The sequence below is a fragment of the Mastigoproctus giganteus genome, chromosome 12 (assembly GCF_048544385.1).
Source record: "Mastigoproctus giganteus isolate SK-2022 chromosome 12, ASM4854438v1, whole genome shotgun sequence".
Lineage (NCBI taxonomy): Eukaryota > Metazoa > Arthropoda > Arachnida > Uropygi > Thelyphonidae > Mastigoproctus > Mastigoproctus giganteus.
This window is the reverse complement of record NC_143586.1, coordinates 88,138,924-88,163,416: the sequence shown is the minus strand read 5'-3', so window position 1 is coordinate 88,163,416 and position 24,493 is coordinate 88,138,924. Positions and strand designations below refer to the sequence as shown.

The 24,493-nt window shown below is 36.2% G+C and overlaps 1 protein-coding gene across 1 annotated transcript in view; it reads right to left on the bottom strand.

The window, feature by feature from the left end:
* Positions 1 to 24,493, bottom strand: part of LOC150077254 (dyslexia-associated protein KIAA0319) — a 281,532-nt gene that overhangs the window by 242,400 nt on the left and 14,639 nt on the right. The window contains exon 3 of the mRNA XM_090386205.1: positions 3,946 to 4,048. The gene's annotated coding sequence lies outside the window, so the exon portion shown is untranslated. The remainder of the gene's footprint in view (positions 1 to 3,945; positions 4,049 to 24,493) is intronic.

Below are 24,493 nucleotides of genomic sequence, written 5' to 3'. Positions count from 1 at the left end.
GTGTGCATACTTACTTCAAAGCCACATATAAAGCCACTTACTAGCGCATACTTCAAAGCCACATATATAAGAAAAATTGCTTTTATTGAAACAGTTAAACTTGGACAATTTTGTGATGTTATAAATCTGTTCTTGGTTTTGCTCTACCAATGAAATAAATCAACAATAAAGACCTCTAATCATCAGAAAAAGAACACTTCTCTCATAAATAGCAATGGACAATTTCCATAGAGGCTAGTGATGACATACAAGTTTGTCAGAACAAACAGTAATGGACCAAGAGCACTAAATCAATGGCATTTATTTTGATATGTGTGTGAATTTCCACTTTGAAGTTTATAAGGTGCACCAACAGTAATCACGGCCGACCGGGCTAGCCAGGTGGGTAAAGTGCCTGCCTGGCAACTCAAAGGTCGCGGGTTCGATTCCCGCCTCGGGCTTGGATCAAAGTACTGCAAAAACCTTGGGAGGTGCACTATGGCCACAGAAGCCGATGCGCCAACAACTACCAAAAAAAAAAAAAAACAGTAATCAGCCATCACTACCATTCTAACTATGCCAGTTTCATTTTTCTATGCTCTTGATGTTAAATATTCTTTTAGCAGCATGGCACACAGATATATCAAGAAATGGAAATTGGTGAAATAATGAGCACTTCAATCTGTGTGGAGTGTAATCTGCCTTTAATTTCTTAAAGAATTAGGCATTATTCTCAAATGTTTTGCAGTGTTTCCTGTACCACTTCTTCAGTAATTGTGAAGATGACAGATTCTTAATTTAATTAAAATCCTTAATTGTTAATATTTAGCCTTTAGTACTTATATGCATAGTAGATCCTGAATTAGTCTACATACAGCTATTAGTAAACATCTGGTATAGACTAATTTTAGCAGTTTAAATAATTTTTTAAATCAGTTGATAATAAAGTAAATAAGATAAAAATTTAATAAAATTAAACAAGTAAATAGATAGCCGTGAATACTTGCATTCCTTTAATGCTGTCCTTATGACACTATCAGTTTCATATATCAAGACAGTGGTTTACAATTAATTACATTTATACAGTATAGTTTAGAGCTAAAGCCTCAGGTTATGTAAATAGTTTAACTAATGTACAAGTTAGTGCATTTGCATCATTTCTGTACATAGCCAACTACATATGTAGTTATAAATTGGCATCATTAAGTATATCTCATATTGTGAACACCTTCGCAATGAGTTGCCATGGTATTGCACTACCTCGAATAAGTAATGCTTCACCATAGGAAGACTATTGTTACTTATTCTCAGCGGATACCATCACCCATACAGCACCGTTTCGGAGCTTATTGGCTCCTCATCAGTGGGTGGGCAGGTACCCTGGTGTTGCAAAGGTGTTCACAATATGAGATATACTTAATGATGCCAATTTATAATTACTTATGTAGTTGGTAGATCCTGATCAGTGCAAATTTACAAATTACAAGTTTACTAATGTACAAGTTAGTGCAAATGCACTAACTTTTACATTAGTTAAACTATTTATGTAACCTGAGGGTTTAGCCTTAAACAATACCGTAATCTAAATTACTCCACACCATCAGGCATCTCTCATATTGGGGATTTATACTTTGTAACTGGGTTGTCATCATTGCAACACCAGAGTACCTGCCCACCCACTGATGAGGAGCCAATAAGCTCCAAAATGGTGCTGTATGGGTGATGGTATCAGCTGATAATAAGTAACAATAGTCTTCTCCTATGGTGAAGCGTTACTTATTCGAGGTAGTGCAATACCATGGCAACTCATTGTGAAGGTGTTGACAATATGAGATAAACTTAATGATGCCAATTTATAACTACTTATGTAGTTGGCTATGTACAGAAATTATGCAAATGCACTAACTTGTACATTACATTTATACATTATTCATCCAACTTGGAATCCTCCTCACGGAGTATTTTTTTAATGGTATATAAGCATTCAACGCTTCTATGATTAATGTTTTAAAGGTATACCATAATTCAATTATATTCACTCTCTGTAAGATATCTACCCAGTTAATAAAGGCTATGTAGCATCTCAATCTGTCGTAATTTCCTTTCCTGATATTATAACCCATTCCTTTGCCTTTAACTACTGCTACCTCTCTCTCTTCATCATCCACCATACAACTCCCTGATCACTTCCTGCTACTGGTTCCTGTACTGTCAGCCCTATTATGTCATCTGGTTCAAGGGTGATGATGAGGTCTGGATTATTCTTTTCTCGACATGTATACAAATAGCAATCATCTAGTTGATTTAAAAATTTTGTCCCCCACGTGAAGTTTCCTTCCTATTTTCTCCAATCAATTAGATGCAAATTAAAATCATCCATAATAAGACATTCACACTTACTTGCCCATTCTATTTGCATGTAGAGGCTCTCATCATAATCTTCACAATCACCTGGCCTGTAGATTACTCCCACTCTCATTATACCTTTGCTTCAAACTATCTCACACCATACAGATTCTATACTAGCATGCAAAACGTCTGAATCTGGGAAAGCTTTTGTCGCGCTCAGGCTGTTTTTGATAAGAAGCATGACCTCTTCTACCCCTTCTATCTTCCCTATCCTTCCTAAATACATTATACACACTGTACTGAAACTCATCATCCCCTATTTCCTGGTGGCACCACGTTTCCGTAAACCTTATTATGTCAGCTTTACTTGTCCTAACCAGCAGTTCAAATTCATTCATTTTATTGATGACACATCTGACATTACTGTGTAAACAATTAAGACTTAGTGTTCGCATATAGTTAACTACCCTGACACACCCCTTAAAGTTATTTGAGCTCACTTCCCTGGCATTAGTTGCCCACTCATTTGAAACGTTTCTGCCTTCAAAACATCTTGCTAATATGTTCTGTTGCATTAATAAACAAGAACTCTTGAGGTATGTACAAGCGTTACTTCAACCAATATTATCAGATAAACACATATCTATATTACCCTTTCCCCCCCAAACTAGCAGTTTCCCTGAACCTTTAATAATATTGGCAAAAACTCTTGCACACCCTTTGTTTAAATGTATCCCATCTCTACAAAACAGATTCCTTCTACCTAGAAATGTGGGCCAAGCTGATAGAAATTTCCCCCAAAAGCCTTGCAGAGTCCTTCAAGTCTTGAGTTAATCCACAAGGCTTTAAGCATATAATCCCTCCTATCGTGCCTGGGCAAAATTGCAAACACAGACATTGTGACCTAACTCGCTACATTTCTTCAGCATGGTCCTATATTTCTCTAACAAATTGTCAGATTGTGTATGCTTAATGTCATTAGTCCTAGTCTTTTGGTGACATCATTAACAGTTGCTCCCAGAAGACATGCCCTGGTTCTAGTCCACCTAGCTTTATTACAAAAAATATTTCCCATTTCACTGATAATGGAGTCTCCTAATAAAACTAAGTCTTTTTGAACCAGAGTAGTTTGCACTTGGTTATTCTGTTCTGGGTTGTGAATCACTTGGTAGGTTACTAGTGTTTTGAGTATGTGACGAGCTCCCAGTTACATTATACTCAAGGACAAGCATTCCTTTTTTCAGTAAATCAAATTGTTCTAGCAATGAACCAAATTTTAACTTAAGATCGGTGCACTCCTTACAATGGTGACAAAGAAAAGAATCTCCAAGTGAGCTAGGATTATCCACTAGGTCACCCTTGGAATACATGCCACAGGTTCTGCAAAGGATAAAATCATGACTGACACTGAAATCAGCATCGGCTATTTCTTCGTGAGTCATGGTACCCTCTGAAGAAGTGTTCAAGGTAGATCTTGTAATAACCTTTATAAAATTTACTAATTATTAATAAAAGAAATTTTCAAAAAATTATATTTATATTAATAATATTTAAAAAAATCAAACTATTATAGGGAAAAAAACTTATCAAAATAAACTCTATAATATATTTAATAACCCTTGAAATCCTGCTCTAATCCACTCTTATCAATACTTCTTTGCTGTTGCTATGAAGTGCTCCAATAGGCATGTCTGCTCCCCACGAATGTCAACAATAGAATCTGTTAGCAAGGATATAACTAATTAAACATTGCAATCGTTAAAGTATAGTGTAATATATATCTTGAATTTGATATTGTAAGGAATAACGTAAAACTAGATACATTCTAAAATAGACTCCTAAATGCAGTGATACGTGTCACTGCATTTAGGAATTATTAGCTTAGTATAGTATTGTAAATTAATTTACAGCCCCTCTAAATCAGTTAATTTAGAGAGGCTTAAGTTCTGCAAATTGCAGTGGCTGGAAACTAGGCACCTGTGAGATGATCTGGTTGAGGTGTATAAGGCCTTGAATGGGTTGAGCATGCTGAATTCTGATAGGATTCTTCCACTCGCTGAAAATACGAACTTAAGGGGGTATAAATTCAAATTGAGGAAAGACAGTTGTAGAATAGATATGCCAAAATTTGCCTTTAGCCAGCAGGTGGTTAAATGCTGGAACAAACTTTCATCTGTCATTGTGGAAGTTGATAGCTTAAATAAATTCAAGAAGAAACTGGACAAACATTTAGAGGAAATGGTTGTGTGAATTTTTTTTTTTTTTTTTGGCTGATTCTACATAAGCTCATATGCTTGCTTTCTTGCATCACATGCCTCTATTACTATATTATGTATTAATCTTATTAAGTTTCATTGTTAATCAATTAAATTGTATTTAAAATCATGTCCCAGACAAGAGCAGAAAAGCAATGGGCACAAAGCAGCGGGAGTGCAGTGGCTCGGGGGAGAACAGAAGGGGGTAATTCCCCAATGCATCACAGCCTAAAAAATATACAACTTGTGAAATGTTTGCAGACCTTTCTAGAACAGAACATGATTCAGCCAAGGAGAATGTCTTTGTGTGTGTGTGTGTGTACGTTAGGTGCAGAGAATGTAAAGAAATTAGGCACCAACTCAGCATTCTGATGGGCTTTTATAAGAGTTTGAAGAGTTGGGTAGATGCCCTTGAAGAAATTAAAATGGGGACCCATCATGCTCTCAGCTGCCCAACTCAATGCCAGAGCTCACCCTTGTGCATCAGCCAACACAGCAGCAATCTTCAAAGCAGAATGAACTGGTCCCACAGGAGCTAGTTATTGTTAGTGACTCTATTGTCACAGAAATGGTAAATATGTTGTGCAAGAAGGACAGGTGGAAAAAGGACCACGGTACATCTTCCAGGGGCAGAAGTAGATGACATTGTAGAACAGATATCACCTTTTGTGGCCATCTTTTAATGGCACAAAATGTGATATTGTTGTACAAGTTGGCACTAATGACATTAAGAACAAAAGATCTGAGAACTTACCTAACAAGTACAGGGCAATGTTGGAAAAAAGTCACAAGTTTCGACTGAATTTGAAAATGTCAGCAATTATGCTCAGACACAATAGGAGGGAATATACATTGAGAGCCTTATCAATCAATTCTGCCCTGGAAAGAATGTGAAAGGCTCATGGGGTAGAATTTTTCTCAGCGTGGTTTGTGCTTGTTAATAGGAGAGACTTTTCATTGGGATGGGAAAATTAAATAGAAGGTGTGCAAGAATATTTGCTAATGCTATTGAGGCAGTGATAAGTGGGTCGGAAAACTGCTAGCTTGGGGGGGGGGGAATACAGACTAATAGTTTAACAAGAACTGCAGGCAGAGGTGAAAGTGATTCTTCCATTGCTACTATTGTTACATGTAGCAGCCTGGAAAGCAAGGTATCTAGGATTTCAGGCTCAGCTGTGGGACATCATGGAACAAATGAATACATGGTCTGTGTTAGGGTAGCTAAGAGTAAGAACACATGCATGTATACTTACATGTACACTAATGTTATGCGCATTGTAAATAAATTTTATGAATTTGAAGTACTCTTTAAGTCATCAAATGCAAATTTTGTAGAAATAGGAAACATGTTGTAACTCATATTCATATTTAGCATCATAAGTGATGCTAAATATGAATATGGGGAGTACAATGTATACAGGAAGGACAGGAGAGGTGGAGGGGTTCTGCTCTTAGTTAAGAAGAATATTAAATCTAAGAAAGTAACATCCAGTTGACTTGGACGACGAGTGCAATTTTGAGTCCATTTGGAAATACAAAAACGAGAATAGAAGTGTGTTAAATATAAGTGTGCTAATAACTGTGATGAGTAAACCAAACAGTTATACAGGAATACAGAGTGGGCCAGCAAATTGTGTGATTTTAACTTTCTAGATGTTGAGTGGAATTTTTTTTTTTTTTTAATATATGAAAACCCCAAACACAAGAGGCATTATAACCTATAGTACTTAGTACTGTGCAAGGGTTGGAGGTTGAGAAGACAAAAGAAGATATTTGGTGACATTAGACTTGAACTTCTGTACACTGTAATTTTCAGGAAATATGTATGAAGGAAGGTAGTTCCAGAAAACGGCAGTTGAATGAATAAACGAGGAAGATGAAAAGTTGGTTCTGTGAGTTTGAAGTTGGACAGTAAATGGATGTTGGCTCGTTTTGTTTGTTTGTTATTTGGTTTTTAGGAGCATCAGCAACTAAGACCATATTGCTCCGGGAATATGCGGTGGTCATTCCCTGACCTTTCCGCATCCTACGTATTTGGTGGTCACGGGCTCGAACCCCGGTCTAATCAAGAAGAGTGTGCTATGCACTGCTGCTCCTTCCCACCTGGCTACGAAGGCGCCATGTTGGCTGGTGGCGGCAAGTGTTCGGACTGTTTTGAAAGGGAAACAGTGGGAATTACAGAAGCCAATTCAGAAGAACAGTGCCCATGGAAGTATCTAAAGAAAAGGCATGTAGCAGAAACAGTACATCTATGAGACAGAGAGTAGAGATACTCTGTTAGAGATGAGTCATTAATTAACCTAACTGCTCTCTTCTGAACGGAATCTAGAGGCCTGAGAATGGTTTTGGGGGCACCGCCCCAGATGTGGGAACAATATTCCATGGTAGGGTGGATTTGTGATTTGTACAGAGTGAACAGCTGCTTGGAAGAAAAGTAAGGCCAAGAGCAATAGAAAAACCAAGTGTTTTAGATGCAAAGGAAGCAATATTTCTAATGTGCTTGTGCCAAGAGTGATTAGAAATCAGGGTAATCCCCAAAAGAGATATATCATCTTGCCTAGAAATCGGAGTGTCACCAAAGATAAGCATACAAGCAGAAGAATCCTTTTTGCGAGATATAAGACAGAACTGAGTTTTAGAAGGATTGAAATCAACTAAGTTGTTTTTGCCCCACTGGAGAATTACATAGAGATCGGCATTTAAGGAATTGGTAGCGGATATTCGAGAAGTTGAAGCTCCTTGAGCAGGGCAAGGTTTCTCAAACTGGAAAGAGGAATGCAATGTGCTATCATCAGCAAAACTATGGATAGGAATTCCAGTCAATGGAAGAAGGTCATTAATATACAAGAGGAAAAGAACTGAATCTTGGGGGATACCAGCATTAGTGGAGAAGCTAGAAGACAAAGAGCCATCTACCATCACCCTCAGTGACTGGTCAGAGAGAAAACTGGATAACCAATTACAAAAAAACAGTTGGCAATCCATAAGATGGAAGCTTGTTTAGAAGACCTTTATGCCAAACAACACCGAAATTTTCCATTGAATTTGTTCATAAATGGGTAATGTAAACCAGAATATCACCAGTGGACCGACACTGACGGAATCCATAATGGCGATTGTTGATCAGACAGAAGGTTTCTATATAGTTTAAGAGTTGGCGGTTAATTGATTTCTCCATTACTTTAGAAAGAATAGAAGTAATTGCAATGGTCCGATAATTGGATGGGAGGGATTTGTCACCATTTTAGGAACTGGCTGGATATGAGCAAATATCCAAGCAGAAGGAAAAACATCTTTAGAATAAGAAAGTGAAAAAAAAGGTGGCAAAGAACAGAAGTAAATTCAGGAGCACAGGTTTTGAGAATAAGTGGAGATATACCATCGGGACCTGGAGGTTTCTTAGCATTCAGATTCGCCAAAATCCCTTTGATGGAAGACCACATGAGGCATTGAATGGAGCATGCTGGGAATAGTGGGAGATGTTTTACCAAGATCATTAATACAGGAGTTGGAAGAAAAATGGGATGCTAGCAGGTCAGATTTTCTATTGTCACTTCAGTGACAATAGAACCCATCTGGTTTTGACAGGGGGGGAGCAGAGATGAGCAAAAGTTGCAGCCAATAGCTTTGGCAAGAGACCAGAATGCTCGGTTACCATGAGGCCAAGAAGCAAGTTTTCTACTCTTAGCCTGTTCAAAATCTAGTTTGGACTGATTAATAATTGCTTTACAATTACTGCAAGCTCTGTTGTAGGCAGAAAATAAAACTGGAGAATTGTAAACAAGCCAATTATGATATGCAACATTCTTCTCTTAGAAAGCCTTAACACATTTATTGGAAAACCAAGGTTTAGATAGAGGATGATATTTTAAGGTGGAATGTGGAATAAAGGATTCCATTCCTAAAAGAATAATTTCAATGACACAACCTGAGCAAACGTTGACATCAGAAGTTTTGAAACAATAATCTGAACAAGGAAAAGAAATCTCGCAGGTCATCCCATTTTGCATTCTTGTAATGCCAAACAACACGAGGTTGGAAACAGCCATGAGATAAAGGCTCCATTGAAGAAAATACAATCACCAAGCTGTGATCTGAGGTGCCTAAAGGACCACTCACTTCGACCATGCACTTAGAAGGGTTGTTTGTGAGAAAAAGATCAAGCGTGTTGACTGTATGGTTAGAATTGTATGGTATTGTGGTAAGAAAATGAACAATCTGTGCGAGGTCATTAGTAATTGCAAAAGCCTCAGCATTTCAACCAGCTGGGTCTGTGTGACTAGAAAATAGAAGCCAGCTGGAGTTGTGAACATTAAAATCGCCAAGGAAAATTACTTCACTGTTAGGAGTGGATCCAGCTGGTCGAGATGATGAGGCTTTTGCAAAGTAGGACTGGAGAAAGTCAAGTTTCAAAGAGAGGAAGTCAAAGAGTTCCAAGTGATTAGTGGAACTGGGAGAATGGTAGCGACAACAGATGAATTTGAAACAATGAGGTAGAGAGATTTTAAGCCAGAGAAGATCGAAAAGAGGCAATTCCAAATTAGGAAATTACCAAGTCTCTGAAAGGGAATATCGGAATGGGCGTATGCACAAATATCACCTTTGAGGCGAAAGGAATCATACAGCAAAAAATTTGGGCAATTGAGATGAGCAGTGGTTGAATCAATCAATAACTCAAATTCTGTCAGAAAAAGTACTTGGGGGTTTGACAGACTAAGTGGAAATGGATATCACTGAGATTAGAACTGAGACCACGTATATTTGTGAAATGAACTACGAAGTGTTTGGGAGGTTTAGATCTTTCCACAGGTTGGTTTGCTCTATTTGTTTGGCAATTCATGGTGTATTCAATAGTAAGAAAAGGTGGGGGGACATGCTGTGTGAAGTAATGAAATTTTTGGATATGGCATACACATGGAAAGAATATAGCCAGATCTTTGACATAACTTGGCCTCAACAATGGCAAGTATTTATAAAGGTATTAAGGATAAGTATGGTGAACCCCAATCCAAGTTCGTGGCAAGCAACGAGTGGTTTAATAGGTTCAAGCATCGTGCTGGTTTCCACAACGTTAAAGTATGTGGTGAAGTCACCAATGCCAATTCTGCAGGTGCAGAGAAATTTTGTGATGTGTTGGAAAAAATTATTGATGAACGCAGCTATTCAACGCAGCAAATTTTTAACATTGATGAGACTGCTCTGTATTGGATCAAACATACGTTGCCAAAGAGGAAAATACAATGCCAGGTTTCGAGGTATCAAAAGATAGGGCGATGCTCTTCCTTGGGGCTAATGCAGCGGGATATTATAGATTAAAACCACTGCTTGTGTACCATTCTGGAAATCCTTGTGCATTTAAGGGCATCAATAAAGCCACCCTACCCGCGCATTTCCAATTGAAACAGAGAGCATGGATAACAATTTCTCTCTCTGAGGATTGGTTTAAATGCTGCTTCATTCCAGAGGTTGAAAAATATTGTAAAGACAACAATGTTCCTTTCAAGATTTTGCTTCTATTAGATAATACTCCTGGACATCCTACACATCTAGATGATTTCAATTTGAACATGAGTCATATTTCTACCGCAAAACCCGACTTCACTCATCCAACCTATGGATCAGGGTGTTATTTCGAATTTAAAAGCATACTGTTTACACACGACATTTACTCAGGCATTGTCTGCAGTAGACGATGAGAAAAATTTTACATTAAGAGACTTTTGGAAATCTTACAATATTTACCATGCCATCTTAAACATTAATAAGGCCTGGGTGGAAATTACTAAAAGTTGTTTAAATGGCACATGGAAGAAAATATGTCCACAGCATGCAAAAGGCTTCGAAAGATTTGAAAAAGACAAATCATATGAAGATGTTACAGATAAGATTTTAAAGGTTGCAGAGCTACTTCAATTGGAGGTTCATGCCAAAGATGTGGAGGAGTTAATAGAGAAAAGAGAAGGAATTATCTAATGAAGAACTTATTGACTTGCAGGCAGCGATAGTGAAAGAAGAAAATGCTGATGAAGCTCAGGATGAACCAAATGAGGAGCCAAGATGCTTCATCACCAGAGAGATGGCAATGGCATTTTGTGAAATGGTGAGGTTTGAGAAGCTGGATCCTGACAGTGAATGATTCTTAAAAGTTAACAGAGGGGTGAATGATACGCCTGCTTGCTACAAAGAAATTTACGATGAAAAGAAAAAAGATACCGTCCAGTCATCCATTAATATGTTCTTTAGAAGGTTGAGGGACTTCTAAATCTCCACAGCCCTCAACCTCTGCAGCAGTGTACTTATCAGCTGAAGACGTCGATTCTGGCAACAATGTTTGAGAGGTAAAACTTACTCACGTTATGCCTGTCTCCTCTCTTTTTTTTGTAATTTTATAATTTTGAAATTTTTTTTAAAAATTGCAAACTTTTGTAATTTTTCCTGCGCATGAGATAAAAAATTGAATAAATACAATAAGTAATTCAATTTACATGTTTGTCAAATATTTCTTTTTTGATTCAATCAATTCAGCGAGCACAGTTGCTGAGTGCTGCACAAGCATGGGGAAATTCCCTGACTTACATAGCATTCTGCAGAACACAACCCTTATGTAAGTCGGGGAGTTCCTGTATTTACTTGTTCCATGATAACTCCCAGCAGCCCTTGAAATCCCCAGTACCCCGCTTTCCAGGCTGCTGCTCATTCCAATAGAAGCAGTGCAAGAATCACTTTCATCTCTGCCTGTGGCTACCATTAATCAATTAGTCTGTGAATCTCCCCCAAGCTGCAGTTTTCTGACCCATCCAACACTGCCTCGATAGCGTCAGCAAATATTCTTGCACCCTTTCTATTTAAGCACATCCCATCCCTGTAGAAACAATCTCTCCTGTTAACAAGGCCAGACCATGCTGAGAAAAATTCTACCCCAAAACTATTACTATCAGCGTTCAAAATACTGACAATAATATTGCTCATGTGAGGCCTACATTAAGGTAGTAGGTTTTCATTGGCACATCAACAACTCAGACCACATCGTACCACATATATTATATCATAAATATTGAGTTCTGTCATGTATATTATGCCAATCTGCTTGTTTGCTGAATGAAAAAATCCAAGGTTTCCAAGATTTAAACTCTGGTCTTTCCACTCGGTCAGGGGTGAGCAATGATTATACAGTTGTGCTATGAGGGCCTTACTTTAAGAGAATGGCAAGAAACATAACAGTTGCCTCACCATTAACCAAAAAGAATATGTCCCATCAAACACAGTGAAGTAATATCGAAGAACTTGAAACTATGACACTACTACCTATACACAATTTTTAAACATACTGACAACTCTGTCATCCATTTATAATGCTGTACATATACAACCACTGACCAAGCTGATGTACAAATATCTTACATTGACCCATATTCCTCAATAAGGATCAATTTATTCTCAATGTAATGTACATTAGCATTAGCAGAGGCATATGATGCAAGAAAGCAATCTTAAATAGCATCACCAAAAAATACAAAACCTTCCCATTTCAAATAGGATAAAACCAGCAACAGGATAAAATGTTTTTTTGGAAAACTTTATCCAGTTTGAAAAAAAAAAAAGTGAAAAATCAGATGGAACAATTTAATGAGGACACATTAAAAATCTTTTATTCACTGACCAAAATTAAGAAAATAAATTAAAGAATAAAATTTTACTTTTAATCTGTAATTAGGATATAATGATGCATAAAAAATACTATTTACGATACTGTTAACCCAGCAGTAGTGGCACCCAAACATGTTCAAAAATAATAGCACTACGCCTGACAGGTGCACAAATTTCTTTTAAATTTCTAGAAAAGGCTTTGGATTTTTTTGAACTTTGCTTGGAGAATAATAATAATATTTCTTCTTTTCTGAACAGCCTGCAATAATTATTGTATGCAATTATTTTTTAATAAAAAAACTAAATAAAAAAAATAATTTTTATACCTTTTATTTTCAAAAATCAAAAAATATAATATCAAATCTGCTCAAATGTGCATAATCTCATATTTCTGCTTGATGTGTACAAACACTTTTAAAAACATTTAGACTTTTTTCTTAAATTATATATATATAGTAATTGTGGCATGTGATTCAAGAAAGCAAGCATATGAGCTTATGTAGCATCAGTCAAAAAAAAAAAAAAAAAAAATCACACAACCATTCCCTCTAAATGTTTGCCCAGTTCCTCCTTAAATTTATTTAACCTACCAACCAACTTCCACAATGACAGATGGAAGTTTGTTCCAGCAATTAACCCCCCACTGGCTAAAGGCAAATTTCCACACATCTATTCTACAGCTGTCTTTCCTCAATTTAAATTTGTGCCCCCTTAGGTTCGTAATCTGAACAAGAAGAAAAATCCCATGAGAATTCAGCATGCTCAACCCATTCAAGGCCCTATACACCTCAATCAGATCACCTCGCAGGTGCCTAGTCCCCAGCCGCTGCAATTTGGAGAACTTAAGCCTCTCTTAGTAAGAGGCTCCCTTCATTCCCCTCACCAATCTTGTTGCCCTTCTCTGTACACGCTCAAGCCAATCTACATCCTTCCTAAAATGAGACCTCTAGACCTGTATGTAGTACTCAAGGCGTGGCCTGACCATTGCCGTATACAGAGGGACAATCACCTCCTTTTCCCTGCTAGCAAAATTCTTGTATTTCACTGACAAAACCCCATGACCTGTTCTGGCAGCATGTCTGCATTGCTCAGAAAATTTCGTATCTAACTGCACAATCATTCCCAGGTCTTTTTCATTTTCTACCACCCTAAGTGTAGTACCACACAGTTGGTACATTCCTCTGGGGTTACTTCTACCCATAGGCAATACTTTCCATTTGTCAGTGTTAAACTTCAGTTGCTGCTTCTCAGTCAATCTGCTCAAATTTTCTAGATCTTTGCAGTAGCACACTGCCATTACTGTCATTAACAACCCTGCCAACCTTTGTATCATCTGTAAACTTCGACACTAAGCCTGATATACCTTCATCAATATCATTGATAAATATACAAAATAACAGTGGACCCAACACTGTGGGACTCCACTAATAACATTAGTCCACGAAGAGCAGCAACCATTGATTACCACCCTCTGTCTTCTCCCACTCAACCATCCTTTTATCCATTGTAGCACCTTACTCTTAATACCATTCTGCTCCAATTTGTACAGTAGTTTTCCATGTGTCAAAAGCTTTCCTTGGATGCAAAATTATTTTTTGCATCCAGTTCCTGTGTAACCACATCATAATATCCAATCAAATTTGTCATACAAGACTTTCCCTTAACAAACCCATGTTGTGTCTGAATTATTGCTGCAGTCTTGTCTAGATGATCCTGCAATGTATCTTTAACCAGTGACTCCATTATTTTACCCGAAACAGAAGTTAAACTAACTGGTCTGTAATTACTCGTGTCACCCTTTGAGCCCCCTTTGTGAATTGGGGATACATTTGCACATCTCCAGTCCATGGGGACCTCCCCTGAATCCAAGAATGCTCTCATAATATATACTATGTATACAGTAAGCACCGGTTATAGTGATCATGTTTGCAAATTAAATTTTGATTCTAATAAATGGCGATTCTAATAGGAAAAAAATCGACAAATATTATCCACAGGCTGTTGTTATTTGGTTTTTAGGAGCATTAGCAACTAAGGCATTATTGCTCCGGGGATATGCGGTGGTCATTCCCTGACCTTTGCGCATCCTCCGTATTTGGTGGCTCACGGGCTCGAACCCCGGTCTAATCAAGAAGCGTGTGCTACGCACTGCTGCTCCTGCCCACTTGGCTATGGAAGCACCTTTATCCACAGGCCATAAAAATAAAGATATAAAGCACAAATTTACACTTTATTACCCATTAAATGATGCATAAAAATCAGAAGAAATTATCCACAGGTTAGCAAAATAAAAATAAATTTATACTTAAGTACATAGCTTAATTGATACACATACTAATTAAACATTATATTAATTAAAACACTTTGAAATATGATTATAATTTTAAATATTCACTTATTTTAGATTGCTTTAAATTATCACTACAAAGTCTATTTATAGATATTGTATACCAGTCTATATTCATGATCACTTGCATTAGTTTCTTCCAACAAAATCCTCAGGATGGTTACAGCTTCACAAATTTGCCTTTTTATAACTGGAATTCGTTCAGGTTCATCATGGTTTCCTCCTTGGTGAAATTATCAGAAACAGACTGGACAATTTCTTCTTCTGTTAAAGCTGTGATAACTACCCATTTATAACAGATTATACAAACAAAAAGCTGCCCAGTAAACTGAAAATACAAATTGTTTTTATTGTTTTATGGTTGTGGCCTCTAGAAATGTGCTTTAGAAAAATATCACAGAGGCATTCAGAATTGATTCTTATAACCGAAGATGTGATTCTAATAAATGAAAGTGTACTGCATTTTATTGATTTGAATCAATTCTTTGAAATTTCATTCTTTTAAGCAGCTGATTCTAATACCAGTGATCACTATAACCAGCACTTACTGTATATAACTATAAAAAAAATGCTTTTTACTTTTTCAAATTGTGACTATACTACCTCCTCTCATCTTTCCATTTTGTCTTCCCCATTTTCCTTTTTCTTTTCTCAACAACTGTTATCAATATATATATTAGATACTATTATTCACTTCCATTTTCAAATTTGTCATTCTGTGAAGTGCACCATATTTTAAACATATGTATCCCACTTCTTCCAGAATAATAGACATCTTTAGTGAATATTGCATTTTGTGTTTCTCATCTTTATTTATGTAAAAAGAATAACAAACCTTTCTAAAACAATTCATGTGAGACTGTGGATGTTTATACAACTTTGGAAAGGAAAGGAAGTAGCTTTGAACTATAAACAAACACTTAATTCAGAACTTCAAAATAACATTGTCACCAATCAAGTTCCATACCACTCTTCACTTGAATAGTTGTAAAGATGGTAGTGCCACCCTTGACATGTGTATGCCTTTGATTACTCTACAAAAGTTGTTTCAGAAACTAACGGAGTTAATCCCTCTGCTATAAATTAACTGCTGGCAGCTGCCTGTATGCACATAAAGTTTCTGGTAGCCTCGGCAAGAGGAGGCTGTTGGCAGGTATGAATTTAATCGCTTTGTATTACCTTAGATTTCCTGTTTTCTATTGTAACAGCAATTCAAAACTTAATACTTTAGAATCATCATCATGAACTTGGTCTGGCTTAGGTCTTTTAAGACCTGTTCCGTTGTAGCTCTTGGAGGTGGTCTTGATCTCGCCATCGTTGTCTTGGTCGACCAATATCTCTCTTGCCTGTAGGTTTGTAGTTAAAGGCTAATTTTAGGATCCGGTCTGGGTTCATTCTTTCTATGATCCATTTTTCCTGATACCGTTTTATGTCATTTACTATGTTATCTACTTTTAATTTCTCGAGGATATCTAAATTTCTTTGGTGGTCTAGTCTTGTAAAGCCTAATAATGGTCTTAAAAATCTCATTTGTGCTGCTTCTAGTTTGTGTGCATATTTCTTATTTATGACCCAAGTCTCACAGCTGTAGAAGAGGGCTGGTTTTGAAGTGATGTTGTGCAGTCATAATTTTGTTTCAGTTGTCATTTGTTTTCCAAAGTGGTGTTTAATTGTTCCATTCATTTTATTATATTTTTGTAGTTTAGTGTGGATGTCTTTCCCTTCATTTGATATTAAATTTCCCAAATAGGTGAAGACAGATATTTGTTCCATTATTTTATCATCAATTACAATTTTGACTCTTTGTATGTGTTTTCCACATAATCCCATTGATTTTGTTTTTGAGGTGGAGATTTTCATCTCGTACTTTTTACCTATTTTATTAAGTTCATTTGCTTATATCTGTAGTTCATCTTCGGATTTTGCAATTATAACTTGATCATCAGCATATAATATAGTTTGGATTTTATTTCTGTTGTTCAACTGTATTCTGTTTTTAATTATTTGTTTCCATTCTTTAAGAATTTTATTGATGTAGATATTAAACAAATTTGGTGATAGTCCACATCCTTGTTTCACTCCTTTATTGGTGTTAATTGGGTCTGATAGTTGGCCATTAGAATATTTTATACAGACTTTTGAGTTTTTATATAGGCTTTGGATCGCTTTCCGGAGTTGGGTTTGGATATTTTCTTCACTAGAATCTGCCAAAGTTTTTCCCGGTTTACTTTGTCATACGCTTTTTCATAATCAATAAAGAGCAGAAATGTTGGTAGATTGAATTCTCTTCTTTTCTCCAAAATTTGTTGTAGTGAGAAAATGGCATCTATTGTGCTTCTCCCTTTTCTGAACCCACATTGTTCTTCTTCTAAGAATTGTTCACTGTATTTATTAAGTTTATTCTTTAGTATATTAGAGTATAGCTTTGCAGCAGTTGACAGCAGTGTTATCCCTCTGTAATTGTTAGGGTTATTTCTGGAGGCTTTTTTGTGTAAATTGATTACTATTCCTGTTTCCCAATCTTTGGGGTATCTGTTGCTTATGCCATATGATGTTAAATAATTTTAGTAGTGCGTTTTTTAGTAAGGTGCCTCCATATTTAAATAGTTCTACATTCAAATTGTCTATGCCTGGGATTTTTCGGTGTTTTTATTTTTGTAATATTAACTCTAGTTCTTCCATTGTTATATTTTCTTCATCTTTGGTTATCACAGATTCATCTTCCAATTCCGTAGTGCCTGGGTTATACCACTTGGAATAGTGTTGCTTCCATTCTGCTTGGGAGATGGAGTTGATTTTTATTTGATCATTTGTGTCTAGTTGTAATTTCTTAAAAATTTTAAAACCTCTTCCCTGTGGGCCCGTGATATCATGTTCTAAAGATTTAACAAATTTATCCCAGTCATCTCTTCGGATTTTTCTGGTTAGTTTTCTGACTTCTGCTCTAAGCTTTTTATATTTTATGTGTAGATGTAGGTCTTCAGTTTGTAGGAACAGTTTATAGGTCTTTTTTTTCTCACTGATTGTTTGTTTCAATTCTTCATTCCAAGTTCTTAGCCAGTTTTTATTTTTTATAGGTTTATATCCAAGGCTTTCTTCAGCAGCTCCCAGAATTGATTTTTTCATGTTTGACCAGATTTCCTCAATCTTATCACTTTCATCTTATTTGAGTTTATCTTTCAATTGACTCTCATACAGGAATTTAGTGCTTTCGTCTTCCAACAAATGTATTTTTAATTTCTTAGTAGTTTTTGTTGGTATTTTCTTCTTTTTATTAATATAATTTCTTTTTATTTTGAAAGTGCTTTCTACTAGGTAGTGATCACTGTCAATTTCACTGCCTCTGAATATTCTAGTGTCTCTAATTTTGTCATTTAAATTTTCATTAATGATAATATAATCTATTACAGACTGTGTTTCTTGCTTCCCATGTGAATTTATGGATATTCTTGTGTCTGAAAAAAGTATTTGTAATTTTAAGTTTATTAAAAATGCAGAAGTCTATCAGGCATCTTCCATTATTGTTGACCACGGGTTCGCCTTCTGATCCTATACATTTGTCTACTGATTGAGCAGCAACTCTTGCATTAAAATCTCCTGCTAGTATGAGATACTCGTTTTTGTTAGTTTGGTCTATGATCTGTTGTAATTCGTCACAAAATTCTGTGGTTTCATCAATGTTGACTTCTACTGGTGCTTAGATGCCAATGATTGTTATTGTATAAGATAGAATTTTTAGTCTTAATGTCAATATTCTGGGTGATATCCAAGAGTAGTCTAATATTTTGTTTTCACATTCTTTCTTTATTATAACAGCAACTCCCGATGATGCCCACATTTCACTTGGTATGCCGGAGTATATCATCATGAAGTTACCTATTTCTTTGGATCCTTTGTTCTTCTTTTCTGTTTCGGTAATGACTGCTATGTCAATATTTCTATTTTCTAGTTCGATGGTCAATTCATCTAATTTATGATTTATGATTTATTCCCCTAACGTTCCAAGTTGCTACTTTAAGTTCCTTAATCGTAGTCCTATATCCATTGCCTAGGTTGTTAAGATCTGTCCAGTTTTTTCCCTTGAGCTTATTTCGAGTATTTAGAATGTCCCCCGGATAGGTTACCAGCCTTTCATGGGGTAAGTCTAGTGGTGGGGCTGCCACCTTATAGCCTCTAGGCAGGCTTCAGGTACAGCATTTCCTCTGTATGTGATGGGACAGTTATACCTCTGGGACTTTAGAATCGTAATTTGCAAATAGTAATATTGGTTTTTTTTTTGTTTTTTTTTTTGATTTGGTAGTTGTTGGCGCATCGGCTTCTGTGGCCATATTGCACCTCCCAAGGTTTTTGCAGTACTTTGATCCAAGCCCGAGGCGGGAATCGAACCCGCGACCTTTGGGTTGCCGGGCAGGTACTTTACCCACTCGGCTAGCCCGGTCGGCCAGTAATATTGGTAATTGCAATCGTATTATTAGTAATTGTAACTGTAATATCCAAAAATATTCAAATTTGTAGCCTTTCTGTTGTCCCGACAGCATGGTCTGATGATGGGTATTGGTAAGATACCCAAAACATCACCTTATTAAACTATATTATAATTAATAATATATTAATTATAATATAGTTAATTATAACTATATTATAATTAATAATATAGTTTTATATTATAATAATGTAGTTTTTTATGCAAACAGCTGTTTTTTCGGGGATTTATTAGGCACATCAGCAAATATAGCCATAGTGCACCATACATATGGTAAGTATGTATGCTATTTCTTCTCGGATAGAGATAATTGTAAAAAATAGTACCAGAAAGTTAGTTTTAAACTAAAGGAGGTGATATACTTTAATCATTTTGAGAAAGGTAAAAATGGTTGAGACATTTGTTTTATTATTCAAAAGTGAAGTGTAAGAGGATCTTCTGTTGTGGCTGCAGTGCAAAGATTTTGGCGTTCTCTTGTATATTTTGTGCATTCGACAAGAATGTGTTTCACTGAAGCACTGTAGAGTGTGTTTAGTGTCAAACGACACTAGGAGTTTCCCCCATCTCCATGTAGTATACATTGTAGGTATGAAACAGAACATTGTCAATGCCAGAGGTTTAAAAGTATATGGATCTTGTATATATGTAGTGTCGTGTACCGTTGTTCCTCTGGTCATTTGGCCGCTGATCCCCTAATGAGACCCACTGTTGCCCACACTCTGCCCCGTGGAGGCAGACCAGGTACAAGAGTATTATAGTTATTTACTCTGGCAGGTGCTGCCACCTAATTTCCTGAGATTTTAGTGACTAGGACCTATAAAAAAAAAAAAAAAAAACTCTATAGACAGGGGTCAGCCAAAAGGAGTACTAATTATGCAATTTGATGATGTCATTAAGTTTTTGGGTGTAGAGCTCAAGCAATTTAACAATGATTCGAAAACTAGTAGTTGTAAGTTAGGAGAGGGGACACTGAAGGCTAGGGGGAAAGACATATGGGGTCCATAGAGATGACCCCCAAATCAGTGGAGCAGGCCTGCCCCACCAGAGCGGAAAGAGGGGCAGCAAGGGGGGGGGGAGACCAGAGGTAACCTTCCCCACCCGCCAGGGGAGTGGAGGCAGAGGACCATGCAAGGGAGCATGGCTAGGAATGCCTAATGGCAGCAGCTGAGCTGTGCTGGTGATTGTATCCCACCTGGGACAGCATGCTGACTAAGAACAGCATGGATGACCTTGTGGTCCATAACCTTCCCATGGCCATCCATCCATCCGGTGGAGAGGCTGGAAGCATCATGTTACAGTGATGACACTGGGGGGGGGGGTATCTCCCCTCTTAAAAGATAACCATGAGTAATATTTGCGTGACCTATTCACAGACGAGCCAATATTACCTCCTGTAGTCGGATTGAACTATTGAACTGAAGCTGGAAGGGCATCACTCAAGGTTTGGCAATAAAAGGTACCAGAAAGTTAGTTAGGTTAGGTTGATTTTCCCATGATAATGGCCATGATAATAACTGCCATTGGCACATGCATTTTTCCCATGATAATAACTGCCATTGGCACATGCATTTTTCCTGGATTACTGGACTATAGCCTTGATGAGGTACTTTCCACTTGTTGTCGGGTGGTAGGTAAGCCAATTTGGCAGCATTGTCCGCTAGTTCATTTCCAGGAATTACCATATGTCCTCAGACCAGCAGAAGTATATATGTTTTTCCCAAGTTCTAATAAGGTATGTAAAGAGGTGACTATTCCTTTCATGACTGGGTGGGTGATGTACATGGTGTTTTCTTAGTGCTTGAAGTGCACTTAAAGAATCTGTGAAATTATGTTGTTTTTAATATCAGAGGACTCAATGTATGCAAACAGCCTAATAAACTATATTATTAATTTCATGTGATATAAGAGTGATATGAATATAATAATAACCTTTATGTTAAAATATTTCATAAAATTTTAAGACACGTCAATGCTTTCTTACTTCAATATTCACGAGTAATTTTTTCTTTATTCCAGTCACCCCATAAAAATCATGTTGAAGTTGATGTCGAAAAAAAAGAAAAGTTGATGCCAAGTGTCGCGTTTTTAATGAGCAGTGGCCAATTAATTACTTTTTTGCACTGCTCAATGATACTTGCACATGTCTTATTCGCAATGAAGCCTTGTCGGTGTTCAAGGAATTTAATGTGAAACATCACTACACCACAAAAAATGCCTCAAATTACGATAAATTTCAAGGAGCTTTGCAGCAGAAAAAATTCCAAGAACTAACCCAAACTTTTCAAAGTCAACAACAGATTAGAACTTTTACTCATCAAAATTTGTCTGCAGTTATAGCTAGTTTTCAAGCCTCCTAAATCATTGGCAAAAAAGGAAGGGCCTTTATGGATGGAGAATTTGTAAAACGAATGTTTGGCAATTGCAGTCCTGAGAAAAATAAAGAATTTTGCATCTGTAAGTTTATCTTCGTCAACTGTAACAAGAAGAATTGAAGATTTAGGAGCCGATTTTCAAAATCAACTCGAAAAAAAAGTTTGTGAATTCACATATTTTTCAACAGCAATTGACGAGGGTAAAGATACAAGCCATACAGTTCAATTACTAATTTATATCCAAGGTGTAAAGAAGAATTGAAGATTTAGGAGCCGATGTTCAAAATCAACTCAAAGAAAAAGTTTTTAAATTCACATATTTTTCAACAGCAATTGATGAGGGTGAAGATACAAGCCATACACAGTTCAATTACTAATTTACATCAAAGGTGTAAATCAAAATTTCGCAGTAACTGAAGAGTTAGTTGCTCTTCAGTTACTGCAAAAAGCTTGAAAGAAATAACAACAGGAAATATATTTTTGAGTGTGTCAGAAGCAATTGACGGCCTCAAATTGAATTGGGATTTGCTATCAGCGGTTACGATGGATCACGCTAAAAATATGGTTGGTAATAAAATTGGGTTCATGGGTCAGCTTCATAAATATCTTGAGAGTAAAAATATTAAAAATCCAATGCAATTTCATTGTATAATTCACCAGCAGTCTTTGTGCAGAAATTTTTTTGGGCGTAGATTCAGTCATGTCAACTGTAATATCAACAGTAAATTTTATTCACAAGACTGGTCTGAATCACCGGCAATTCAAAAATTTTCTTGAAACTATTGAGGCTGAATACAATGATTTGTTGTACTACACTGAAGTACGATGGTTGAGTCGAAGTAATGTGTTGAAATGATTTTTTAAACTTAGGATCGAAATAGATCTATTTATGAACGAAAAATTTAAACCTGTTATGGAACTATCAGATCTCAAATGGTTGTGGAATCTTGCCTTTTTAACGGATGTTAGCATTAGTTGAGGCATATGATGCAAGAAAGCAAGATTATAGAACATCAGCCAAAAAAAAAAAAAACCTTCCCATTTCACCCATCCAGTACTCCAAGTGTTTGTCTAGTTCAGCCTTAAATTTATTTAAGCTATCAACTTCCACAACAACAGATAGAAGTCTGTTCCAGCCCACTGGCTAAAGGCAAACTTTCACACCTGAATTTTCTTAATATGAAACAACAAGGATGAGACAAACATGTCAATGAATAGTATTATAATGTTAAAGCATTTGAAACAAAACTGGAGTTATTTAAAAGTCAACTACTTCGGAATACGTTTTCACATTTTCCATGTTGCAATAATTTATCTAAAAATATGCCTAGTTGCAATTTTTCCACTGAAAATTTGTTCAAAATGTTAGTGTGTTGCTGGAAAATTTTGCAGCCAGATTTTCTGATTTTAAAAATAATTAAAAGGCGTTTGAACTTTTTTCAAAATCTGTTTGACATACAGTCAATAATGTTGATGAGAATTTGCGATTAGAGTTGGTAGATCTTCAATCTAATGATGCACTGAATATAACATTTAAAAATGAAAATCTAATTCAATTTTATTCAACATTACCTGAGTCAGACTGTCCAAAAATTAAAAATTTTGCAAGAAAGGTAACATCAATTTTCGGAAGTACGCATATATGTGAGCAGACCTTTTCAAAAATGAAATATGTAAAATAAAAATACAATCACATCTAACTGACCACCATTTACATGACTTTTCTAAGAATTGGAACTAGTACTTTAAAACCTGATATTACGAAACTTAGTCGCACTCTACAATCACAATCGCCGACCGGGCTAGCCGGGTGGGTAAAGTGCCTGCCTGGCAACCCAAAGGTCGCGGGTTCTATTCCTGCCTTGGGCTTGGATCAAAGTACTGCAAAAACCTTGGGAGGTGCATTATGGCCACAGAAGCCTATGCGCCAACAACTACCAAAAAAAAAAAAAAAAAAAAAAAAACACACAACCACAATCATCACATTAATTATAATTTTGTTGTATTACTAACTGTATTTTTGTGATTAATACAATAAAATAAGTAATAATTAATTCTGCTGTATTACTAAGTGTATTTTTGTGATTAGTACAAGAAGTAATAATTCATTTTGCTGTATCACTAACTGTATTTTTGTGATTAATACAATAAAATAAGTAATAATTAATTTTGCTGTATTACTAGCTGTATTTTTGTGATTAGTACAATAAATAAGTAATAATTAAAATTTGATATAAACAAACTGGTGTATTTTATATTACATATCCATAGATTTATTTTTGAATCTGTAGATGTAGGTAGGTATAAAGTTTGTTTCTCTGTATAACATTAAAGTTATGCAGAGAATGTAGTTTTCTGTAATTAGGAATTTTCTCTGGCCTGCCAAATATTCCAAAAATTCATATGTGGCCAGCTTTTCTAAAAGTTTGGGGACCTCTGATTTAAAGAATGGTTTCAAAATTGTTTCGTGCCAGCTGCAGAAAACTATCTAAAGCAGAAAAAAATCTAGATTTCAAAGTTTTATTATTATTGCATAACGCGTCAGGCCATACAAAAGATTTAAGTCATCCAAAAGTTGAAGTAATGTTCTTACCACCTAATACAACTTCTTTAATTCAGCCATTAGATCAAGACATATCTACCTTTAAAACTCATTACATCAGAAAATCGTTACAATGGATTTTGGAAAATATTGATTCCGAATCTATTGAGGTGATGGAGGCATGGAAACATTTGTCAATTGTGGACTGTATCGGAATCATAGTTTTATCGCTCAAAGTAAAACCAATCGTCAACATTAATTGAGCATTGGAAAAATGTATGGCCAGAGTCAGTTCATTCAGGAAATATGATCAAACTGGCAGAAAATGGAATCAGTGCAATAGTAGAACTTGCTAAGTCGGTAACAGGGGGTTTTGATGATATGACTACTGAAGATGTTCAAGAATTACTGGTACAAAAAGAGGCTGGCAAAGCAGATTTGGTGGAAATGGCATTGGAGGTAAACCAAATCAATTCAGAGGATGATATCACAGATGAAAATTCTGAAGTTCCAAATTTT